This window comes from Lissotriton vulgaris, chromosome 11, assembly GCF_964263255.1.
Source record: "Lissotriton vulgaris chromosome 11, aLisVul1.2, whole genome shotgun sequence".
In the NCBI taxonomy this organism is placed as follows: domain Eukaryota; kingdom Metazoa; phylum Chordata; class Amphibia; order Caudata; family Salamandridae; genus Lissotriton; species Lissotriton vulgaris.
The window spans coordinates 396078009-396104986 of record NC_141699.1 but is presented as its reverse complement, the minus strand read 5'-3'; positions in this window follow the sequence as shown (position 1 = coordinate 396104986).

Sequence of the window (26978 nt, the reverse complement as noted above, 5' to 3'; positions counted from 1 at the left end):
CTTTAATTCAGGAGGATGAAAGCCCTGGTACCAGTACAGGTTCAACGCAAGCAAATATCAAACAACTATTGTACATGTCCAAACGGATAGTTAACCAACGATTACATGCAAGTACCCTAATAAAATATCACAAGGCACAGCAAATTCCACGAGGCCTACGGATATCCCTAAAATCAACCTTGTGCAAGAACAATGCACGTTTCACAGAGAAATGGTTCGCAATACTTAATAAGTGTTCCTTAGACCTAATTCTACTCATCATCGAAGAACTGGCTAAACTTATTGAAGATCTAAACAGAGAAACCGCTTTACTAAAAGATGAATTGAACGCCATGTTATCCAAGGAGGAATGGGATGAAGTATTAATTGACATCAATAAACAACTGGATGTCTACACCAAAGAGATAAATGAACGTAAAGTTAGAAAGTTTAAGAGGGACACTACGGATTACCGCACTGGAGAGGTATATAATTGGGCAGACATATACGCCCGAAGGCATCAACAAAAACCTCAGTACAAATCATCGGACGAAACATCATCAGATGATTCACAATCGAACAGAGGAGTTTCCACAACTTCAAGAAATTTTCCAAGACCAAGAGATGAAAATCAAACATCAGACTCTAACCAACAACAAGCAACAACTTCTTCTACCACATCGACTCCTTTTTTAGAGAGAGGCCATGGACGCCCAAAAGAACCAGGAGGGGGAGAAGCAGGAACAACAAAAGGTCAACAACCAGAAAGTATAGCACAGAACACCAGGAGTCACAGGACCTCGTGATCAACATTTCTAGTCAGAACATCGACAAGTTTCAATTAAAAACTTTACAGAAGGGCACATCATTTGTCCCCACTTACCATTCCAACTTGCTAGAAACACAAATTTGCGTGTACAAATTCTTAAGAAACCTACGACTCAGACATTTTTTCTCTAATGTTGTAGAGAGACCGATTACAGACACTGAATCAGATAAACTGATGGGACTAAGGAACCCTAGCCGTTTCATATCACCAGTGAGTCACAAGGTGCTTGATGCCTTTGAAAAAGTTGTAAATCGAGACGTCTTAAAGATCTTTAAAGCTCCCAGACCCAAAAGAACTAACTTCACTCAAAAAGAGAGGCAGGCCATCCAAAATCTGGCGGAAAACAAAAACATTACAATACGACAGGCACACAAGGGCGGCACCCTCATAATCATGGACACTGAGTTTTATGACAAAAATGTGAAGGACCATGTCAATGATGTTAACACCTATATGAAATTGAGGGGAGACCCAACAAGTGAATACAAAAAAATTCTGATTACCATCATTGAAAAAGCGATTGAAATAGGAACTATCGGTAACAAAGAAAAAGAATATCTGATCAAACAAAATCCATCTGTACCCTACATTTACATGATTCCAAAAATACACAAACACCCCACAGTTCCTCCATTCCGGCCGATCGTTTCTACCATCAATTCAATACATGAACCAGTAGGAAAATTCATCGACAAACATCTACAACCACTCGTACAGCAGATTCCTACATATATAAAGGACACTACCCATTTTTTGAATATCCTAGAAGAACACAAGACCTCATTTACCACCGAGATGATTCTAACCAGCATTGATGTGAAAGCATTATACACTTCGATTCCTCATGACTTGGGATTAACAGCACTAGAGAACATTCTACTAAACAGCGAATCAGAAGAAGAAAACCTGAAATTGTTAATCATGGAATTAATGCACTTTACATTATTCCACAGTTATTTCCAGTACAACAACGAATTCTTTGCACAATGCAACAGGACTTCCATGGGAAATTGTGCCGCTCCGGCATATGCCAACATCTTTATGCATTACTTTGAAACAGAGCATATCCTAACCAACCAAATATGGAAAGACAACCTCATACTGTACAAGAGATATATAGATGACATTTTTCTATTATGGAAAGGATCAACCACTCAGCTAATGTCAGCCATCCAAGAACTCAACAATGTCAATGACCGAATCCAATTCACTTACAACATCAATAACAAACAGTTATCTTTCCTAGATGTACTAATCATCAAAGATCATGACAAACTACTTACCACCGTATTTCAGAAACCTACTGACAAAAACAATTTGTTGCACTACCAGAGTTTTCACCAACCTCCATTAAAAAATCACCTTCCTTACTCTCAATTGCTACGCGTAAAACGCATTGCCTCCTCTCAACAACTATATGAAGAGCAAAAAGAAAACATGATCAAGAAATTCAAGGACCGGGATACCCAGAAGCCATACTGGAACCAGCTGTAGAGAGGATAAAACAAATGAACAGACAACAACTCCTGACACCATCCACTTCAAGGGAGGAACAGAGATCAGTGTTCATCTCAAAATACTCCACAAGGAGTTACAACATCAAAAAAATCATTTTAAAACATTGGCCGTTATTGGCCCTGGAAGAAGACTTCAAGGGAATTTTTTCTTCGAATCCAAGATTCGCATATGAAAGAACGAGAAACCTAAAAGAATTACTGCGGAAACTGCAACTCAATTATCAAAGGGAATGAAATCAACCACCCATCTAGTGGAAACAAAATCAAACTAAAAGTGAATGGCACTTGTGACAGTACCAACCTTGTGTACATGCTGAAATGTCCATGTGGACTCCCTTATGTGGGCAAAACATCCAGAAAAATAAAAACCAGACTGACAGAACATCGCAGTAACATTCGCCTCAAATCCACCAAATCCACCGTAGCAGTACACTTTAATGACCACCAACACAATCCAAGCCAACTGAAGTTCTGTATTTTAGAAATGGTTCCACTACTTCCAGGAAGAGACAATGACCAACATCTGTTAAGACGAGAACTTTACTGGATCAATAGACTGTCATCGACAGCTCCAAGAGGGCTCAATGAACGCTTGGAATTTAGTTGTTATTTATAGACCAAATATTCAGAAATGATTCAAATATTGGGTGAAACACCAATACCCTTTTTTGCATATATGTTTATGTTATGAATGCTTCAGGAAACGTTTTAGGAAATGTGTATATATTATCTTTGGTTTCCATTTCATCCTCCTTATGATCCTCGCAAACACTGTTAAGTTTTTTCAACGCACGCTTACGGCACAACAAACCACATGTTTCATACCCTTGCGATCTCAAGTTAATAAGTAAATTTGTTAACTTTGGAACATCCCGCATCACCTTTTAATACCATTGAAAGGTTAATATCGTATTACAACATTTTCGGCATGTCGATTGTTTTGACACGTGACCACGTGTCAGCCTATAGTGTTCACCCTTGCAAATATCACTCTTCCGCGAATTAGCACCGTCCTTACATAACAGGAGTCCCGCGACTCAGATTTGCACTTAGAACGCGGAATACCAGACGAACGTTCACACTCAAACCGGACTCCAACGAGGACACACCGAGAACACACCACTCGGTAAGCCTTTTAACGCTAGCGACATGAATCGAACCTCGACAGATTACTCCGTCACACGCCACTAGATTGACACGCCACCTGACGTTTTTTCCATTTTTTATGTTGCAGATATTTTCTGACACCAGTGCGGCATACAATACGCCAAAACAGGTTTGAATACCATGTTTTTAAGAGCACTTTCCCAGCGTCACTATCGTTGACACGCCTTAGGCACCCCCCAATTTCTCTGCACTTTCTTGTAATATCAATTTACTGTTTATAGAGAACAACTTTCTATTACCCCAAGCGACCTTCTTTTTAACCAGTAATTACCATTCACACTAATTTCCTTCCTCCGTTGCACGTGTAGAAGAGTTGAGAAATGTTTGACACTGTATAACCTGACATGATCATAAATTTAGAAATTTGCTTTTGAAACTGTACTTCATTATCTTTGCAGAATTGCACAGGGCCCCCGAAGAAGGGCTTAGCCCGAAATGCATTGGGCCAATGAGTTGAACTTATATAACATGAGAAGAATCATGAAATGAAATTAAAATGAACAAGTAAAGAAGATTTCTTGAAACCACTTATACGCTTTTGAACTTTCATTGAACATTTGATATCGAGTGCTCTGGGGAGACACTTTTCTTGAGAGAACAGTGCGTCACAGATGATCTTATAATGCCCATAAGGTGTTCATGAATAGAATTATAAACTGACCTTCAGCCCATATTCATGTATATACATACATAGTGACCCTTTACTCACGTACTTGCACCACTTCGTTCCCTCAGACTCCTTTTGCACAGTTACACTCACAGATCTCCAAGCAATAGCACTTCTCTCTTGGACTCATGTGCCCATTACACACCCACTTACATCATACCACATCTTGCACATACTCCGCAAGTCATACAGGTGCACTATCATTTCACACCTGTCCAGTCCTTTCAGAAGACACTAGGGGGATATGTACAAGGAGGTGGCAGAGCGGGTCGTTAGCCTTCTTGGCTTAACAACAGGCTCCGCCACTTCTGAAACGCAAGGCTGCACCATATTTACAAAAATATGGTGCAGCCTTGCGTTTACCCCTGCGATGGCGCTAAGTTTAGCAACTTAGCACCAACGCAGGCACCCTTGCATGAGAGTGCAAGGGTGTCTGCGTGCAGGGAAGGATTGTTTATGTGTAGGAAGGTGTCACTTCTTGCACATAAACAATCCTAAAATGCCATTCTGTCACTTTCATGTGTGCTCCTTAATGCAGCACACATTAAAATGACAAAATGGCATTTTTTGTAAAGGTTTGTTTATGCACAGGAAGGGACACCTTCCTACACATAAACAAACATGGCATTTTGCTTTTTCCATGTGTGCTGCACATGGAAAAAGCAAAAACGAGGAGAAATAATGCATTTCTCCTTGTTTCGCCAATTTAGGACCAGGGTGTGAGAAGTTGGCCTGATATATGATGTCCACTATTCTAGTGGGCACCTTGCACCAGTCCAAACGACCCTTATTGATGGTAGCTTTAAGAGAACCTTTATAGAAAGCTATCCTAGTGGTAGCTGTGGAGAGCAGCCTTCAGGCTAAGTCTTGAAGGAATGTAAAGCAGCTTGTTTTACCAGTCTATAATCTCTTGAATGGCCAAACGAAAGTAGAACCACACCAAGTATATGTAGAAAATATATGTATTTATTCTAAACACACCCCTCTGGTCTCTTTATGAGGCTAGAACCAAAAGTACAATACAAGAACTTAAATAGCACCCAGTAAATTAGCACAGTATACGTTTTGCCCTAGGGGCCTCACAAACCATATACTAAGAAAGTGGTATAAGACCCACGTAGAGCATAGAGACAAGGCCTAGAGCCTGTAGAACAGCTGGGGCAACCAGGAACCACCCAAGGTAGAGATGCAGGAGACCCACGGGAGATGCGTGCAGTGTCTAAACACAGCCGCGAATCACCATTGACTTTTATAGATAAATTCAAGTTACAGTTTTAAAGTTTAAGGACACTTAGGAGTGGACTGCAGTGAAACCCCTTTAGAACTAGACACTTCGAGAGTCAAGACCCACGGGAGCACCGAAGCACTCGTGTTACCTCACCCAGGAAAGCCGGGTGCATGGGTGTCTTTTTGTGTCAGGTTCGTCGCCGATTCCAATGGAGAGCTGCGAAGAAGTGCTGCAGGCGACCAGAGGAAAAGTGTCCGGGTAGATCCAAAGGTGGATCAGAGATTGGAAGAACCTGGATGCAGAGGAGACAGAGACTGGGTCACTAGCCAGTGACCAGGATGGCGACAAGAAGATGTCAGCCGATGCTTTCAAGTGAAGTAGGTGAAGCTTGACTCTTCAGCCACGAGGACTAGGAGGCGTCGACAATGACCAGGAGCTGGATTCGAGCTGTCCCACAAAGGATGTCGAGTACTGCAGCACCGGTATCCTAATTGGACCCAACAAGCCTTGGCAACAGCAACCCACGCAATATAACAAAATGGGCTTCGGTACAGACCAGCAAGGTCTGAGTGACTCACCCTTTGTAGGGAAGTCAGGGCACGTCTGGAGCAACCAGGAAAACCCAAGAAATAAAGGATTGTCCTTCGTGGGGACCCACCAGTTGACAGATTAGGAATCGTGAATGCGCCTCAAGCTGAAATGCTTAAAGCGGGCCCACGGAACACTCGTGGCGTGTAGGCCCACAATCTTTAATGCAAAAGGTGCTCAGGACTTGGACTACAAGCAGCCGAATTGTAGCTTCTTTGGGATCCGGCGGGAGTTTCGAAAATGCAGACCGGCAAGATGCTTCTTTGGCGCCTGTTTGAACAGGGGAGTCACTCCTTGACCCCAAGGGAGATTTCTTCCATCTTCCAGTCGATATGGAATGTCGAAGGTCCAAGATTTATGTTTCAGAGTTTCGTCCAGGGTAATCTAAAGTCCTAGGGACTGGGTTCCTATACTTATACTAAGTTTAGGGGTTGGACTAAATCTAGTGTCCCAATATGGGAGGACCTGGGGAGGGGGTGGTTACACCCCTTCCCCTTTGTCCAGTTTCGCGCCAGAGCTGGGGCTGAGTGCCCCAGCAACCGGTTTGAACTGGGAAATGCATGGGACACCTTGTGTGCCCCAGGCAGTGTCTGAAAAGTATTCACTGAATGCAACCCACCCTGCCCAAATACACTAAAGCCTGTCTGGGGAGGTGTTGGCACCTCCCTGGACAGGAAACCTTTTGTCGAGGCCTCCCCTGCTGGAGTTTCGTCCCGCAGCAGGAGGTCAGACTTGTGTCTGTGGCAGCAGCATCAATTTTGTGATGCTGAGGCTCTTTTAAACACTTACCGGGTAAGTAACTATATACATGTCTTCTCCCTCTAGAAGGGTGGAATTCTACCCCGTCGCCAGAACTGGCGGGGAAGGGGGTAGGATTACAAAGTGTTGACACCACACACAACATGTTTTGATAAAGCTGTTCCAAGTTAGCATTAACCTCGAGGATTATAATGCACTTAAGAGTATATAGTATGGTTATATCATAGAACAGCTATAAGGAAGGGATTCTGAAAGCTGCAGAGGGGCTCAACTCATGCTAGGGCACCCTCTGACACAAAACCAAGCACTCTGCCTTCAGGATTGTCAAGGCCTGCCATAGGAGTGAGTTATAGGTTTATATGTGTCTATATATATAGGTAGATGTAGGTATACTATATCTAAGTAAGGGGTGCTTACACCACCTTACCCAGGCGGCAACTGTAGACCTGTGGTGCCATTTCGGAAGGCTTCCCAGGGGTGGCATAATACATGCTTCAGTCCCTGGTAGGCCTCTGCGGTACCTATGCCCTTGGTACCTAAGGTACCATATACTAAGGACTCACAAGGGTAACCCATTAACCAATCTGGAGTGTACCTAATGTACATGCAATCAATTTAGAGAGAGAACAGCTAGGCTGTGGTCCTGATTAGCAGGGCCACAGCCAGACTAAAGTTGATAAACCAGTGAAACACAGCAAAAAGTGGGGGTAACCATAGGGAGCAGATCCTACTCTCCTACACAGGTTTTCCTGGTCTTGTATGCTACCCTTGTACATAAGGGGCAGCGTAAAATACAATGGGTGTTGCGGTAAAACACCAGACACACCACCCACTGCACGCCCCTTTCAAGCTGACCATAGCATGTAAGGGGGCCTTATGTACAAGGCAGCTTTAAGACTCGTTAAGTGGCTTAACTCGGCCTTGTACATAAGGTGCACCGCCAATCAACACCACAACGTCCGTAAAAGTGATGGTGTGATGGCGATAGGGCTTGTACATATGCCCCTAACTATGCTAACTTCCAGTCCTATCAACCTCTTTCGCACTCTCTATAACTCATAACACATCAATCACTCCCTACAAAAGTGAGAGTGAGTATACCTATAATTGGTCAATATTTGTTCAATGATTGTTCAATTTTAGTTGAATGCCTTCAGTTGTTTTTAAAATTAATTAAGGTTTCTTATGAATGCTCCATGACCTTTTTTTAACTGTTTGCCTTGCATGGTATAACTCTCCTGATACGACCATAAAAGCACTTTCTGGTTACTCCACACTAATACTGACTCACGGCTGACTCAGCTAGCGTATGCAAGCCCCAGCTAATGATACCATGTCTTAATGCATGTTTTCAAACTTCGCCCTCTCCTACCATCATACTCATCCTGGGTGTTCAAATGTTTAAAATGTTCTAAAATGTTTGCGTAAACCTCAGTTACATACAGGCAGCTGACCACACAGTGAGCCTACACACCCGGACCAACTATTAACACATGGCAACCATGCATCTGCCTACCACTTGATTACTCTCTAGCTCCTGTCTCCTACCCCAGCTGTGACATTCCTCTTTAGATCCATCCTTCTATTGTAGCTACCACAAGGCGACTCCTTGGCTACCACTGACACCACTTTTCATTTTCGGATGGGAATTTGGAATTTCTATTTTTGAATCTCTTTCACTTTCTGTCCCACTCTCCTATACCTCTCTCTCTATTCCCTTTCCCCCATCTTCCCACTTACCCCCATGGGATATCCCAAGTATAATAGTCCAATCCTTGGTACCTCATGACTTCCAGCTATAGGGCATTTACCCTTTGTGCCACAGACTCTCCCAACAGTAACCGAGTATCACACAGTAAATACCTTGCCTAGTAACACTCGTAAGATCTTATCACTTAACACAAAGCGGCTTAACCACCCGGTCAAAAGAAGGAAAATTATAGAATATTGTCATAAACTGAGAGGGGATATTCTCCTGCTTCAAGAGACTAGAATAGATGAAGATATTGCCCAAAACCTCCCAAACAACTGGTACTCAGAACTGGCTTGCTACCCTGACTCTGCCAAAAAGAACGGAGTTGTCACTGTCTTTGTCAGATCCACAGGCATTAAAGTAATTAAGAACATACACGATACAAATGGTCCATGGGTCATTTTAAAAATCACAAAAGATAACCAGGAGATCTTTATCGTCAACATTTATGTGCAAATGACCGACTCCCCCACATTTTTGGGTAGACCTTAACAAAAGGTTAAATGAAATCCCAAATGGTTCAAACATTGAATGGGTGGGGACTTTAACCTCCTAAAGGACTAACAGCCAGATTCATCTTGCTGAAATCGACTCGCAAAGGGCCAGATTCTGAGAATCTGGCCCTTTGCAAGCGCTATTTTTGCATTTGGGATTCATCATCCCAAAAGCAAAAATCGCAATTATAGAAATCGCTAAATTGCGAAAAATCGCATTTAAGGAATCTCAATTAGAGATTCCTTAAATGCGTTCATGAACCTTTTTAAAATTGCGAATTCGCAATATGGGGCCGCTATTTACCACGAAGTGTAACTTCGTGGTAAATAGCGAAAACTTAGAAAAATGCATTTTAGTGCATTTTTCTAAGATGTATGTTACACACACACATGTCCTTTGGACATATGTGTGCGCAACGCCAGTGTACATTTGCATTTCAGGGGTGCTACAGGGTGTCCTTTGGACACCCTGGCACCCTTGAAATCGCTTCCTTATTTGCGATTCGGTAATTGCTAATCGCAAATAAGGAATGACACCCCATTCATTCCTATGGGCCTTTAGGAATGAATGGGAAAGCCATTCCTTATTTGCGATTAGCAATTACCGAATCGCAAATAAGGAAGCAGTAGAAATTGCAAAAAATATTGCGATTTCTACATGTATCCCGTTTTGCGAGTCTTTAATAGCGATTCCTTAAAAATCGCTATTAAGGACTCGCAAAACGGCACTTTGATGAATCTGGGGGTTAGTGCTTGATAGATTATCCCCTTGCAAATTTAGACCAGGAAAATCCCATATTCACTGCTCACAAACTAAACAAATATATGGAGGCTTTTCAACCCAGCAGGTAGCAAATTTACTTTCTACTCTAACCCACATAGTCCCATTCAAGGATGAACCATATCCCGACTAATTAAAAACTGACTCCTTCCTGCTCTAATCCCAGGATTGAACGCCTCATTATTTCTGATCACGCCTGAATTTCAGTAGACATCACATTAAACACTATTCTAAACCCTGAAAGAATATGGCGTCTCCATGACACCCTACTAAACGACCCCACATCCAGAGAAGAAATAAACTCTGCAATTGTTAGCTACTTCAAAGAGAACGCCTCCCCGAACATATCTCCAGAAACCCTCTGGGAAGCAATGACAGCTACAATCAGGGGTAGAATGGTTAGTATCATGACCAACAAAAATAAAACAGCCAACAAAACTCTGGTGGAACTCGAAACTAAAGTTAAGCAACTTGAATGCCTCCTTGACGCCAAACATTCAACCGACACAATTAACAAACTCAAAACACTCAAATACCAATATTATAAACTAATAAGCGAGAGCTCATATATAGCTAACCACTAACAAAGCGACAAAAAGTTGGAAATTAAACAAGGCCGGGACGTTCCTTAGCCAACTAACTTAAAGTGAAAAGCCTGGGTTCCTCGATTATTGCAATAAAAAACAAAGCAGGGAAAACAGCAACTCAGACTAAGAAGATAGCAAGCTGTTTTGCTTAGTACTACAACAAACTCGACAATTCTATTTGGCAACCAAATATTGAGGATTGTGAAAAATACCTCAGAGACAATAATCTTCCCACAATTGTAAAAAAGTAGAACAACTTCTGTTTCAAACCTTTTGAAACAGAAGAGATAGATAAGGAGACCAACGCGCTTAAAATAAAGAAAGCTTCTGGGCTGGACAGCTTCATAGGCCTCATTTACAAAACTTTCAAACCACTGCTAACACCACACCTAAAGTCCCTCTTTGACTTTTTTGGCTCCAAAGGCACAACTGGCCTGAACTTTACAGAGGCGATAATAACAGTTATCCACAATAAAGACCCTCTAGACACAATAAATTACAGACCGATCTGCCTACTCAATGTAGATTGTAAACTATATGCAAAACTTTTGGCGCAAGATTGGAGAAATGACTCCCATCAATAATACATCCCTCCCTAACCGGCTTTATAAAAGGAAGACTGCCCTCTGATAACATCAGGCTTTTTGCACATGTTCTTTAAAAAGCTCCTCCTCTCGACTCCCCTGTGATAGCCATGGCCTTACATGCTGAAAAGGCCTTTGACAAGGTGTTCTGGTCCTGCCTAATGTCAGTAATCTGCAAATTCAACCTAGGCCCCTCGTTCGAGCAGATGATTTTCGTATTATATGACAACCCCTCAGCCAGAGTCGGAGTAAATTGTTTGCTTTCTGAGAAGTTCAAATAATCCCAAGGTACGAGGCCCCCTCTCACTATTACTCTTTCTCTTAGCCATAGAACCCCTCCTCTCCAAATTATGACACAACTCTATCATCAAAGGCATCCTATTTTGCTACACAACCCATTAGGTGGCATTATATGTGGACAATGTCCTCATCTTCTCAGAGGATGCTGAATCTGCCCTTTATGAAATCCTGGATTTGAACAATGCCTACTCTAAAGCTTCGGGCTATTCACTAAACAAAGACAAAACAGGGGCCTTCCCTCTCAATCCTATATGTACCCCTGCAATCCTCGAAAACTGCAACGTCAAAAGACAAAACCACCACCTTAAATTCCTGCGCCTACAACTAGGCAAATCATTGCCTGAATCTAATACACACATTGAAAACACGCTCCTCAAAAAAGTACAAGATCTCATAGAGACATGATCGCCCCAAACACATGACTTGCTCGCCAATCAGCTCGCCGCCTTCCTCGAAGCCAACAAATCCCTCGACTCCTCACAGTCTGGCTTCCGAACAAAACACAGCACTGAAACCGCCCTCATCGCAGCAACAGACGACATTCGAACCCTACTGGACAATGGAGACACAGTCGCCCTCATCCTCCTCGACCTCTCTGCAGCCTTCGACACAGTCTGCCACAGCACCCTTTTACAACGCCTCAGAAACATCGGAATACAAGGAAAAGCACTTGAATGGATCACCTCGTTCCTCTCCAGAAGAACCCAGAGAGTCCGCCTTCCACCATTCAAGTCCGAGGCCACCGAAGTCATCTGTGGCGTTCCACAAGGATCCTCACTCAGTCCCACCCTCTTCAACGTATACATGAGCCCCCTCGCGGCCATCGCCCGCCAACACAACCTCAACATCATCTCTTACGCGGATGACACTCAACTGATCCTTTCTCTCACCAATGACCCCAGCACCGCCAAAACTAACCTACACGAAGGAATTAAAAAAGTTGCCGAATGGATGAAACACAGCCGTCTGAAACTGAACTCAGATAAAACAGAAGTCCTCATCTTAGGTACATCCCCCTCTGCATGGGACGACTCTTGGTGGCCGAAAGCCCTTGGAAAAGCACCCATCCCGACAGACCACGCAAGGAACCTAGGCGTTATCCTGGATTCTTCACTTTCAATGAACAGACAAGTCAACGCCGTCTCCTCATCCTGCTTCAACATTCTTCGCATGCTCAAAAAAACATTTCGCTGGATCCCCACCGAAACCAGAAAAACAGTCACCCATGCTCTGGTCACGAGCCGACTGGACTACGGAAACACCCTCTACGCAGGTACTACCGCTAAACTCCAGAAGAAACTCCAACGAATCCAAAACGCCTCAGCCAGGATCATATTAGACATCCCGCGTAACAAACACATCTCTGGTCACCTGAAAGACCTCCACTGGCTACCCGTCAATAAGAGGATCACTTTCCGACTGCTAACCCACGCACACAAATCACTCTACGACATCGGACCAGAATGCCTCAACTCACGACTGTCCTTCTACACCCCCTCCCGCCAACTACGTTCTTCCAACCAAGCCCTCGCTACTGTACCTCGCATCAACAAGACCACCATGGGAGGCAGATCCTTCTCATACCTGGCAGCTAAAACATGGAACTCTCTCCCCACTTACCTTCGCCTTACCCAGAACCACCTAGCATTCAGAAAGCAACTTAAAACGTGGATATTTGACAAGTAATCCTCTTCCCCTTCCATAAGCGCCTTGAGACCCTCTGGGTATGTAGTGCGCTATATAAATTCTTTGACTTGACTTGACTTGACTTGACTTGCTGGGGTAGATTAGGATGTACCAAAATGCTAAGAGTACCACAGGTGAATTTTATATTCCGCATGTTCCCTCTTCTCCGATACCTTTGTTAAATTTTTCAACAGGACCATTAGCTAATTTATTTGGCGTTGTAAAAGACCCCAAATCGCAGGGAATGTCTTATTATTAAATCAAGAGATTGGAGGAGTAGGTCTCCCCGATTTCAGCAAACCTCAAATGAAATTTATTCTCAAACAATCCATGCATTGGTTCCATCCAAATCCACTGCTTCCCATTCCCATTTGGTCCGGCATTGAAAAAGATCTCTTTCTCCCTTTCACCACTCCTTGCTGCTATTTCGATGAATCACTTCAAGCCCATGCACTCCACTAATATACTCAGAGACACAATACTAGCAGTGAAACATCTAGACAGCAAATGCACGGTCAAAGTCAAACATTTTTCCTATGCATCACTCAGGCACAACCCTTTGATAAAAATTGATGGTAAAACCCTTCACTGGTAATCCTGGTCGTCACTCAGTGTTCTATACATTAAAGATGTGATTTATAGATCCAACCCATTCTGCTCTCTCTTCCATAGGCAACATTTGATTTACCCAACATAGAATTGTACAACTTCCTTAAACTCAAAGTTGCGATTAATTGTAACCAATCCTTCCAGATCCTCAAGACCCAAGGATTCCAAAGAAACTCGCCCTATTTGCATCCAAGATCATCAAGCCTAAAAAATCTACAAAACTCTCCAGGAACACACTCGTAGCCCCATAGAGAGGCATTAAAGTAAATGGCATGACTTTTGCCTTAGGGAAGGCTGCACTCATTTGTTATGTTAGGTTGATTTTATAAGGCTCACAGCTACCCAACAAGGGTTTCCCAGCGACTGAGAGACCTGGACGTTAATCTGGAAACATGCTTCCAAGCTTAAATCTCCCCTGGCATCTGACAATGCAAATACTGGCTACTTCACAGATCCTTCTGGACCCCTGCAAAATTGTGCAAACCGGGCTATTTGACTCAAACAAGTGCTGGAATTGGTTTTCCGGGGTTGGCAACCTCAGACAGATGCTTGTTTACTGCCCCATGCTTTGTCCCTACTGGGAGGACTGTTATATTCCATATAGGTACCCTATATAGGTGCAGGTAACACTGCAACCTTTCACCTATATCACTCCCTACATTTCATACATAACGGTCATAGGGACTGACCTTTTACCTAGATACGACACTGCATTCAGAACGCTGGGTTTCCCCCTGGTTTAATACTCATACATTATGCATGAGGCTTCTTGGAAGCACAGCAGGACTCACAGCAGGATGAACATCTGCTGTATAATATCTATGTTAAAGTTCAAGCCCGCCGCCATCTTTTAGGCCGACCCAGTAACACAGCAAGGTAGGACCCCTGGGGAGACCTGTGGGTGTGCTTACACAGAAAGAAGAGACTGTGACTTCCCGGCTGACACACTAACCAGAGACCCTGAGGTTCCTGCCTGCAGACGATCCAGCTAGCAGGGGTCTAACATCCCTCGCAGGGTGTCCGACTCGAAACCAGGACGGGGTCCCATATTCTCTCCTTACTCAGGTAATGGGGTTGACTAGACCTTAGAGGAATTCTCGGCATAACGCATAACAACCACGCAGATGCTAGGTACATTTAGGTACATCTAGTTAGGGAGACATCGTAGGAGTACGCACTTTCTTATCATGTGTTTTATGTACCTGTATATAGCCATGATTACTGCAAAATGGTAGAACTGTACCATCCCTTTACTTTTGTAGTACTGCTCATCATATATCTCTGCTACTGTCTAATGGTTGTTACAACAAATCTATTCTACACTAGAATAACAACTGTTTAATAAAACCTTATTAAAACGCCCAGACTGTTTATTCTGTGTATCTCTGAAGCAAGCTAAGTGAGCACGAGTGACTGAGCGAAAGGTATTATATTGTTTCCACGATCCTGAGGGATCAGGGTTGTCATGTTCTGAGGTTGCCAGAAACTATTCTCTCCCTGATAAGAGGCGCTTCTAGTGGAACTGTGAGCTAGCTAATGCAAACAGGTTAACACATCCGGTGGGGGTGCTTGGAATCAGTCTGTCACTAAACCCACAGTTTATGTTATCCAAAACGCACAGATCCTGTATAGGATATATAGAAACTACACAACAGGACTTGTAGAAAACCATGAATATCTTCAGCGGAAATTTACACTGGATCTAGTGTTAATCTGCCCGGGCCCATGGATTCTCCCCAATCCTGCATCACTCAACAAAACAGAACTCTTACTATTTGACTTAGTCCTAACATTGGGGGTCAAAACGAATCCTTTGCAATTGGAAAGACTTTAAATCCATTTCTTACCATGCTTGGTGGGTCTGAGTCTGCTTCCTCAGAAGTGCGTACAATACTATCCTCAATCAAAACTTCAACCTATATTTGCTAGGATACAGGATTGATGTTCATTTATATTTAATTTAATATCTGTAGGACCGATTGGCCTATGTTATGAAACTTTGTCTCTCTTAATCAGTTCACCAGGGGAGCTATGCAGTTCGGCCCATCCCGACCCGCCCGGTGTTCAAACCTGGCAGGGGTTGTTTGGATAGTCGGTCATTGTGCGATATTGGTAGGGCCATCCGCAAGTCCCTCCAGCGCATGGCTTTCTTGGAGGGCTTGCAAGTTGCCTGAAAAGGTGGTCTGAACCATCTATTCCCCTCTTAAAAGCTGGGGGCCACGGGATGCCCACTGCTGCTCTCAGGAGGTGGAGATATTTACAGCTGTACTCAGTACAGCAGTACTGGTGTGCATGTGGTCACGCGATTGTTGTCAACCATGAAGATTAGGCATAGCAGGAAGCCCCTGCAATATAGTATATTCTTTTCACTTAGATTGCATCTCCCTGAAGCTGCGGTGCCTGGCCAGCGTCTGGGTAGCTAGGTCTTGATTGACCTATCCAAGGTCTTGGAAAAGGGTGAGGGAATCTATCGCCTCTGAAGGCAATAGATTCTAATTTTTGGGACTTTCTCAGGATATCTTCCTTGACCTGGTACAACTGGACTCTGGTGAGTACATCGGGCGCAAGTTAATTCCATTGCTGGTATGTGGAGAATACACAATGAGTTCGGTGCAGGGTAAGAGCTCTACTTTCAGAGTCCTGGAGAATATGGCGAAACAGGGCCTCTATATAGCTTTCTAGCTTGGCATTGAGAACAGTGGCGCTCACTTCCCTAATTTGTATATTTTTGCGACAGGAGCGGTTCTAATGATCTTCGAGGATATCCCCCAGAATGAATTGGTGAGTCTCGAGCGGTGTTATTCTCTCAGCTAGTCTGTCCTGCGTTTGGTCTTGTAGCGCCTCGCCTCCACCTGATCCAGGCAAGACTCGACTCCCTTCACAGATGGATCCAGTTTGGTGAGAGCTTTAATAAAGTTCACGTTCATAGCTGCAATGCCTTACTTCATTTTCAGCTGGAGGGATTGGAAAGCTCCCTTTGTCGAGGGGGGAGATAAGTCTGGAGTGGGTCAGTATCCTGCGAAGACTACTCCTCAGGGCTGCTGGTGCTCTTGGGGGTTTTCGCATTGGTTAATATGTCCTTTCTAGAGGACTTCGGAGTCTTGTGTCACGTGGATGCCATAGACAAACCCCCCCTCTTCTTCGAGGGTTCCACTGATGGTGATTACTATTAGAGAATCACAACAGGTAGAGCGGGTGCACCAAACACTTTTAAACAAGCCTTAATGTTCTTGGGGGCTTCCCAAGGGGATGCGAGGCTCGTTATCCCTCCAGCGGTCCGGGTAGTTATAGCGCGAGGGTTTCATGAGCCGGATATTCCCAGCAATCGAAAGCAGGAAGGCCCCAAAGCCCTTACTTCAAGTTGGAAGTACTTCTAGGGAGGAATGCTTAGGATCGATCATGCACAGAAGGTTAGAGGAGTGCACCAATCGCTTTAAACAAGCTCTAAATTTTAATGTGGGCTTTCGAAGGGGATGCGAAGCTCGCTACCCCTCCAGCGGTCCGGGCAGATGTAGAGCGAGGAAGCCGTCAGATAGATATACCCAGCAATGGAAGGGCCAAAAGCCCTGGCCTCAATTTAGAAGTGCGGCCGGGGAGGAGCGCTTAGCATTGGACATGCACAACGGGGACCAACGCTCCGATGCAGGTGGCCATCTGGGATCCAAGGTGGCGGTAAACGCATTCACACGATCATGGTCATTCACACAGCTGCCACCTGCCCACTTGCAGGCCAACCGACACATCCACGCAGGGGACACACGTAAGAGGGCGGCCCCCATAGTGCCACAAGATGGCACACGGGGCAGCCTAGTGCTCTGAGATCCCTGTAAGGGTCCCGCTCGTCACTTCCGGCCGGGTGGGGGCGGGGGAGAAGTATATATTCCTCCCCCGCCCACCTGGCGGCCTCTTTGTCCGTTGTCCCCTCACCCTGACGCCGTTTGGTTGCTGTCGCTCCAGCCATGCGGTCTGGACGCGTTGTCCTTTCACGCCGGGGGTCGTTGTGCCGTTTTGTCCATCAGGGTTGTTAGGTGAGTCAGGGTTGAGTGTGCTTTGCTCCTTGCAGTACCTTCTGGGTTGTGGCTCTGCCAAGGCAGTAGGGGCACGGTGAGTCCGGCGCGAAGGAGCGGGGGGGACAGAGAGGCGCGGGTCAGATTTGTGTTATGTATTTGAACATTGCTGCGACCGCCTTGTGGGTCAATGCATGAGAGAGGTGTTGGCCTAACTGCTTGGGCGTTCGACCTCTGACCTGGGGACATGGGTTCGAGTCTCAGTCACGACGCTAGACAAAGCATTCCGTGATTCTGGGAAAATCAGTTAAAAGGTGGTATAGGGCTTTATCGTTGTCTGTGTGCGGTAGGTGTATTATATTCTGCTAAGCGTGGTCTAAGCAAGCCAGCATCGGGCCTACTTGTTCGAGGATGTGAGTGTGGCCTAACTAGGCAGCGCCTGCACAGGCAGCATTTGATTCTGCTTGCCAGGGGTCCCTGCATGCATGGGTTCTGCTCGCTTTTCTCTCGCGTCTTGCATGGGGGTTGTGTTTCTACAGAATGTGGGTTTAAGGTTGGATAGCATGTGAGTGAGGCAACTCAACCATCTAAGGATCATGGCCTTGGCTGAGTTTCGGTGAATGCGCCGGAAGAATTGGGCACCGCTTTTAGCGGCTGGCACACCGTGAGAGAGCAGTGTTTTACACGGAGGCGCATTTCGCATACTAGTCCCTCGGGTGTTGTCGCGATTTTCTCTACCCAGGTACCGGATGTTTGTTCCGTATTGGTCAGGGCATAGAGCGTCCACCCATTGTATTGAGGGTTCTTTCGCCCGCGTTCAGGTGCGGTTTCTTCCGGTCTAACTTGCGCCTTCCTAGCTGGGAGACATCGGTTTGTATATATCGTTTTTCATGTGCCTGTGGGTACATAGAAACCATTGGTCAAGCTCGTGCTTCTGTGGGTTTTGATTTAGGATCTGTTGTGTGGCTCCAGCTCATAGAGGAACGGTGTTCTAACTATATTGTCACCCCCATCGTTTTGCGCACCCCCTACGTCTGGCTGTGTACCCTCTCCTTGTGCATATCCGTTTAGGGGGAAAGCACATCCATCTTGGTCGGTCTAAAACTGCGTACACATCGAGTTTGTCCAGTAAAGGGCAGCGTGTGCTGCAATTTTATTTCTCATCTCATGGCTATGATCAAGTCTGTTTTCGAAGGGGAAAGTGAGCGGCCCTTTATATCATACAGGATCCCTCTCAAGCCCAGAGACCGCCGTGCCTTCGATATTATGTACAGACTCCTAGGTGAAGACAGGTCCTAGGCTGTGACTTATTGCCGCAACAGTTTTAGTGACGTTTGGACTATTTTTTATTGTGTGCTTCATGTGTGTTTGGGTGTTTTTGGGGTTGGGCACGGCGCGGGGTACTCCTTCCCCGGGTGTCTAGCGGGGCATGTTTACTGATTGGGGACTGTAATGTATCACTGGTTGTCTTTGGAAGATGGGGGCGGGGGTCCGGCATGCTTACGACACGGGCCTCAGCAGAGCAGAGGAGGTAGGGGGTATTCACGGCGACTGGATCCTGCCTGCAGGATCTCCCCCTCCCCTTTTTTATAAGCATCTCTGCGGGTAGGACTCCGGGGCATCGGTGCACTAGCGTTTGGCCAGGTAGGGATGCAGGACGCCCTTCTTTCCTGTGTTCCTTTGCACGTTTTAACTGGGCCAGCTATCTACCATTATGCCAGTCGGGCAAGTTCAGGCCCCCGGGGAGAGCTCGAACTCGGGGCAGCCCAGGGCTGATTTATTGCTTATCCGCTAGTCCGAGAGGCTCGCTGCAGTTAGGGAATGGCAGTGGGATTCTGTAATCGAGCGCGGGATGGTGCTGGTCTCGGGCAGTTGTGTCCTATTTTATGTCAGACGCACGTGGGTAATGGCGTCCGGGGGCGGCAATTTTTTAGGGCACTATTGTGTGAGGTCCGGCACATAGGGGTAATGGCGCCCAGTGCGGCCATTTTCGGGGGCAGCTTGTATCTCTTGTACGATGCACGTGGTGATGGCGTCTGGGTGCGACCATTTTAGGGGCACTATTTGTGGATGACCGGCGCTTGTGGGTACGGGGCCCGGTGCAGTCATTTTCATGGGCAGCTCCTGCTGGTTGTCCGATGTAGGGGGTTACGGTGCCCGTGTTTCCGCCATTATGCTTCGTTTTGTTGCTTTTTGTGGGGAACATTCACGCCGGCCTTTTATTTTGGAAATTGGAGTGCAAGTGTTTCAGGCTGCAGACTTGCGGAGCTGCCTCTTTAGGCCTGCTATTAGAGGGGTTAAGCGTTTCTGTTTTACCTTTGGCCGCCCTCAGGGGCATTTTACAGTCACCTTGGTGTGCGCTGACCGGCCTTGCGGGCCGCGCTACACGGTCAGCACCAGGTGCGGAGAGAGATACTTTTGCTCTCGTGAGTTAGTGCAGGCCTTTTAACTTTGGGTTGGTTTTTACGTGCCGCTTCCTTTGACTTCGCTCACTGGGCAATATCCCCTGCGGCTTTACTTGCGGTGCATGCAGCGTCTGTAAGCCCTCGCACTCCATGGTTCGGGCCCCCCCTTTGCTTTCGTAGCGGAGATCAAGGTTTTATCGTGCGGCTTGGCTTGCGAACTGGGCAGGCTCTCCTTATGTTAAGCGGCAGATTTCCTCTTTCCCGCTTATTCAGGGACACAGCCTGGGATGGACGTTAACATTTTCTCGTTTGCCTCCATTCTTTACCAATAGTATGGATCGAGCCCTCAGATCCGGTGAGCAGCGCACCTCTCGGAGGAACCCTCCTCCTGCGTGTGGGGGCCTGAGGCTGGTCCGGCCCTTGGTCACGCCCCTTTTCTCCCGATGAAGTGGTTCCTTACTTTGGCCAGGTCGGACTTCTTTTCTTACCCTGTCTGGTGTTGATTTGTATTTTATTCAGCACTGCCGTTTTAACAGAGTAGGACTTGATGGTCTTTGAGAGAGGTGGTAGTAAGTAGGGGTTTTAGTATATTAGTTATTATCATCAGACTAGGGTATTAGAATGTCACAACTCTATTATTGCGCAGTGCACTATCTAAGAGGGGGCGCAAGACGAGCAGTCCAGCTGAGGTACTCCGACTGCTACAGAGGTACATGGGTATTTTTGGCCCGACATAATCTAACGCTTAGTCGCATGAAGCACTGTGACAAACGTGGGCAAGGATCACTTGAAGTAGCTTCTGTCCTTTTCAGGAGGATAATCGACTTGAGTGAAGTTATTTACGCGTACTATGCACACATAGAGGTATTGACTGCAAGTCTCGGCAGTCAGCCTAACACAAGATCTACAGTTACTCAAGCAATGGTGGCACTTGCGCAAGTACAGGAAGCTAACACATAGTAGGAGGTAGCAATCTGTGTGACTGGATAAAAATGGCGTGTGCATGGTACGACAGAGTACCTATTATAGGTAGAAGGATAATACTGCAATATAGGGCAGACTCTCACTACAGCACTTTACATCACAACAGCACCCTGGATAGACTCTTCTATTGTCAAGGAGAATAGAAATTTCTTTATTAATAGGTCTTTATTTTAGATATTAGTGAGGGCATTTTTGGCTTATGAATTGTATTTGTAGAAGGAGAACCTTGAGGTAGCCGGTAGGCCTGGGAGGATGAGGCATTCCTTATGTCGTATGGTAAAGGGACGAATCTAGGCGATTCTCATCTCACACTACTAAGTGCTTTGGGCATCTTCAGACTTAGCTTTTGCAGATTGGAATTCGTTTTTAGACACAACTCCACTCCTCGGTCCCCGGCGCAACACAAGTGTTTGCGTCATCCATCCCCCAAAAGAGAATGTAATATGGACTAGATATTTGTCTCCCCTGACAATCAGGCTCTGCCTTGGGAGTGTCCTGGGACATTCTTGCCCCTGCCTCATTGCAGAGAATATATATTGGTATTTGAGGGGGGGCAGAGCTTCTATTGTATGTTGATGTCTCACATGCAGGAACGCTAGAGAATCTGCCCGTCTCTCGGGGGCCACATGGTCTATCTTCAGGTATAGGGTAATGCACACTGGGGGGGGCAGCAAGCTAGGGTCTGGGACCCCAAGTTTTCCCCAGGTGTTTTATTGTCCCTGCTGCGGGGCGCGCAAGTTACGCCCCAGGGAAGTCATCTTGGATAGCAACTGGTAAAGCTTAGCATAGCAGGTGATTTCAGTGCTATAACGGGTGGTTTCCTCCTTTTAAACAACTGATGAGTCTGGCCAGTTTGTTGGTTGCTAGGAATCTTTGGTGGTGTTCGCTCGGTAAGTAATGGCAAAGTGTGGGCATATCTTTGATCCACGGTGAGACATTTCACATGCGTTATCGGTATACAATTGGGCTGTCTGGGCACATCTTGCATCCCATGTGCAATATTGGAATGGGCCCCTCTGTACAGCATCTGGGGCGCATGCAAGGGGCTCAGATTCTGGGATTCGAGGTAGCAATTTGTTTACCGGTATAGGCTGTTTGGGGCTGTTTTCATGGATCTGTTCTCTCTTTCAGAAATGCACGGGTTTGTTCCATATTGTTTATAACAACGCATGGCAGGCTGGCCTGACAAGGCTTGGAGCGGATGCAGGGGAAGAACACACTGGGGCTAGAACGTGGGTTCTGGGTCAGCACGCCCAAGACTATAGTGTAACATCTTGCTATTTTCAGGACAACCGGACCAAGTACACAGGCCTCTGATAAGGACAGGTGTGTACGGAAAAAAGGTATTGCCAGGGCACTCTCCGGTCCTAGGGCCTATTCGCTGTTCTGGGTTAAGTGCTCTTAGGGGGCAAGGTGGCAACTGGGTTCAGACTGCTTGTAGGGGAGAAGCAATTGTATGCGTAACGGTTGTCCTAGTGTCATGACTTCCTTACACTTCAGCCCAGTTATGATAATGTACCATATTCTATTCTGGCCCAACTTGTGGACGACAGGAGGGATTTCCACTTGGATAGACTGGCGGAAGTCTGGTAGGGTAATCATTAGGAGGGTGCTCCGTGGTCTTTCCCAGTAGTTATCTGTAGGTCTGCACTTGTGACACATTTTAGGGTTACACACAGCAGGGGAGAGGGCCTGTCCAGGTGGGCAGGGGCAACGGTTGTGTCAAAGTTTAGTCTTCCTGTTGGGCGCCGATTTTGGACCACAAATAACATTCACGTAAATTTCATCACCAGTCTCTTATTCCCAGGCCCAGTGCCACTAGGGGGATGTGGGATCCATTTGCACAGTTTGGGTTCCTGTTTTGACCCTCATACTTCCTCCAGCCTGTCCCCACCGGGACATCCCAGCTGGCTCCGCCCCGGGTCTGGCTGACCCTATAAGACTCTTCCTTGTTTATTTCTCTGGACAAACGGTTGGTGCGTTTTGGCGATTGTTTTTGTGAGTTTACGGGGAGGGTCCCGATGTGTACAGGCTATTTGTGACAGTCTTAAACGTTATACAATCTTGGGTTGACACGCAGTGGATGACAACTGGCTAAGTCCACTGGAAAGTTTTCGCCTGTACAGTAATTTATTTCGGGTTTTTCATGTACTAAGCAAGGTCTCGCTTTGCAGTTTTCACTCACCAGGAAGTATTAGTGGTCAAGTAACTGTTCTCCTAGTTGCTCTATCAGGTTATACAGTTTGATAAGGGTGCTTGTCCTAAACTGCTGGGGTCCAACGAGTGCCAGTGAAAGGAGGATGAATAGCACATGTGATAACACGAGGAGACACTGCGCTCATTGCTAGAAGGGTGTTGTCTAGGCAAAAAATATCACACTGGCCTTCTCCCATGACAGAGAAGTTAACGCCCAGACAGTGGGAGGTCCAACCAAAGTATTATGTTAAGGTTTGCAGGCATGCACCAAGAGAAGGTTCCTCTAGATCATCCTAGACAGTCTTCAAGTCCCGCCCGGTTAGACAGGTTTTGGCAAACGCTACCAACTGTCTTGTTTGGTTGGGGTGCATTATGTTGAGGGGAGCATGGGGGGAGAGCTTAGTTTGGCACATTTTGATGGATGTAGGCTTGTTGGGCATCTCACTGCTCTCTTATCAGGCATGTATTCGGTCATTGAACCCCTTTGGGTTTTACTGCAAGTTAACTTCCCCAGGGCTATGTAGTCAACTAAGGGGGGGGGGGGGGTTGGCCTCCGACAGGCCTTGATAGGTCAGGGGTAGCCAATCTTTAGCTAGAGCCTGTGGTGGTGATAGTGTTCGAATCTCAGTCTGGGGGTTCTGGGCCAGTTTTCCCTTGCCTGAGCTGCGGGGGGAAGCGGGCTCTAGGTGCCTTTGAGGATCGGGCAAGGGTATTCTGGACTGAGGTGCGTGTCACTGTAGTTACACTTTCACAGACGGGTTCCAGCGGATACTCCTTATCCACCAAATAGGGAACCTTGTGACACACTATCTTATAGTCGACACCATTCTGGTGTATATATTAAGGGTCTCAAGCGGTTAGCAGGGTCCAGGCATCTGTGACCAGTCTATGGTTCAGCAAGCAGTGTAGGTTGACACTTTGCAAAATTTTGCAGTGTCTTATGATCGGACACATTATTATTAATTCCCCAATCCTGACCGTGACACCTTGTGTGTGCACCAAGGATCTTTATACTATGTATTGCGCTGGTCATTGCGACATTTTATGGCACCTGAAAAGATAGACCACAATGAACATAAGGTGTGATTTTGCCACCATTGGGGGACAGGTAAATTTCAGTGGTCAGACATGTCTCCATCTCTGTAGGCAAGGCGCTCGTCAGGGGAGGCGTTGGAGCCAATGCGCAGGAAGTCCTGCACTGTGTGTAATTCAAGGTGCAGAGGAGACAGGGCGTCATTAGACTTGGGAAGCTTTACGCCAATCGCAAGGGGCTTTGGGAGGACATTTTGTAACTCCTGCCCGAGTTAAACATGGACCTGTTCATGCTGGTTAGGAGAGAGGCCCTAGAAATAACGCACTAGAAATAGTAAGGAGGAATGCCGGCCTTGGTGGGGGGCCCTGGCTGCGACGGTCGCCACACCCAGGGCTGTGGTGGAGTTACAGGGCGATCCAGAGGCGGAAAGGTTCCCGGGAGTACCCTCTTCAGGAGCACAAAGGATGCTGAGGCCTAATATCCCCAGGAAGTCTGTGCGGTGGACCCTGGGGTGCGAAGGCGCTCCGCTATCCTACGGGCGGTTGGAAACCTGTACAACCAGGGGTCGCTTGAACGCTCCACCCCTCGTAGGGGGGGGCGTGAGCAAAAGGGTGGACCAATGGTTCAAAAGAGGTGGGAGGGGCTATCTCCTCATTACAACCGCTAAGCAATGATTGGCTAAGGCCACGATGGAAGTTGGCCCATCAGGTGGTAGGCCGTGAGGGGCGGCTTGCCTTTGGATCGCCTGTAAGATAACCCACCATGTTGGCATGTGTATATGCTAATAAACCTGCAGCAATTTTTCTCCAACAAAAAGTTGTCTTGTCTGCTTATTTATGCGACATGCATGTTGCTGCGCGAGGGCTGGTGAGTGGGCCGCTATTGGCACTATGCAGGCCGACCGACACGTCCCCGCAGGGGACACACATAAGAGGGCGGCTCCATAGTGCCACAAGATGGCACACGGGGCAACCCAGTGCTCTGAGATCCCTGTAAGGGTCCTGCTCGTCACTTCCAGCCAGGTGGGGCGGGGGAGAAGTATATATTTACCCCCGCCCACCTGGCGACCTCTTTGTCCGTTGTCCCCTCACCCTGACGCCGTTTCCCTCCCTACCGCATACACAGTGCTTTCAGGGTGGGGGGGAAATGTCTTCTAATCTTTTTTTTTTATTATTTGTGTTGCAGGCGGAGTTACAGGGCTATCCAGAGGCGGAAAGGTACCCGGGAGTACCCTCTTCAGGAGCACAAAGGATGCTGAGGCCTAATATCCCCAAGAAGTCTGTGCGGTGGACCCTGGGGTGCGACGGCGCCCCGCTATCCTATGGGTGGTTGGAAACCTGTACAACCGGGGGTCGCTTGAACGCTCCGCCCCTCGTAGGGTGGTGGCGTGAGCAAGAGGGTGGACCAATGGTTCACTGGAAGTGGGAGGGGCTATCTCCTCACCACAACCGCTAAGCAACGATTGGCTAAGGCCACAATGCAAATTGGCCCATCAGGTGGAAGGCCGCGAGGGGCGGCTTGCCTTTGGATCACCTGAAAGATAACCCACCATGTTGGCATGTGTATATGCTAATAAACCTGCAGCACTTTTTCTCCAACAAAAAGTTGTCTTGTCTGCTTATTTATGCGACATGCATGTTGCTGCGAGAGGGCTGGTGAGTGGGCCGATATTGGCACTATGCCTCACAGGTCTCCACCGTTGTTTGTAAGGAGAGTGGCCGTCCAACGCCCCCATGGAGTCGGCTTCTGTCACAGGCACATTTAGGAGCCCTGGCTCTGGAGCTCAGGTGAGGGATGCCATCTTGGGCCCTCGTCTATGCCATGCACCCCTACAATTGTTATTTTTAAATATATGCTTTACTGATTAATTCTGCTGAAAAATAGACACACAGCATCATTGTATAGTGTAATACCATAAAGTCGGTGTTTATAAATAACTGCCTGTGTCAAGCACTGACAAACACTGTCACAAATTAAGCACTGCTACAGACCCTAGTGACAGAAAAGCATTCCAAAGGATAATCTTCCTTATGAGAGGCCTTTGGCAAGTTTCCAAGTTACAAAGGCAGGGTACCAATGATCATTTGAATAGCCTAAAATATGCAAAGCAAACCCACAATAGTTGCTAAGGTAAAAAATCTGGCTATTATGAACCCTTTAGACAGATGCCTTTCATCTATGAAATCATTACATATAGTCAGATATTAGGGTGTCCTTAAATCGCAACCACTCTATTTTTTTCCAAACTATGTACTCCAGACCCAATGGGAGCTCAATGTAGAAGGCACAGCGAGGCAGGACATTGACCTTGCAGAACACCACCAGAGCAATCCCAAGATCCAACTATGAGCTTCTTCATTGCAGCAGCTTCATGTGTGCTTTGTGAGCTGAAATTGCCAAGGCTGCTGGCACCAGACTTCTACTGCAACAGATTGCAATCAACTGTACTGGTTCTTAATAATCAGCTGTAGCAATTTTGTTATAATGACCAACCTCCCTAAGTTACTGTACTTGTTCATAGACTTGATGAGGGGTGTGTTGCGGTCTCTCTATCTCACTTTTTTATATGTTGCCTTTTTCTATCTAATTTCTTACCTGATGGCACCTTCTCCCAAATTTGGTTTAGTTTGAACTCTTTCGAGCAGTCGAACAGATGCACACTACTTATGGTCTCAAACTTGACAGATGTCTTTTTTCTTAGTAATTTATTCATAATACACATGGACGTTGGGGACTGTTTGGTTGTTGTCACGTTAAGGTGTGTACTAAATCAGACCTAGTTAGACAATTTAAGGGGTTCTAGCTACATACTGTTATTTCTTACG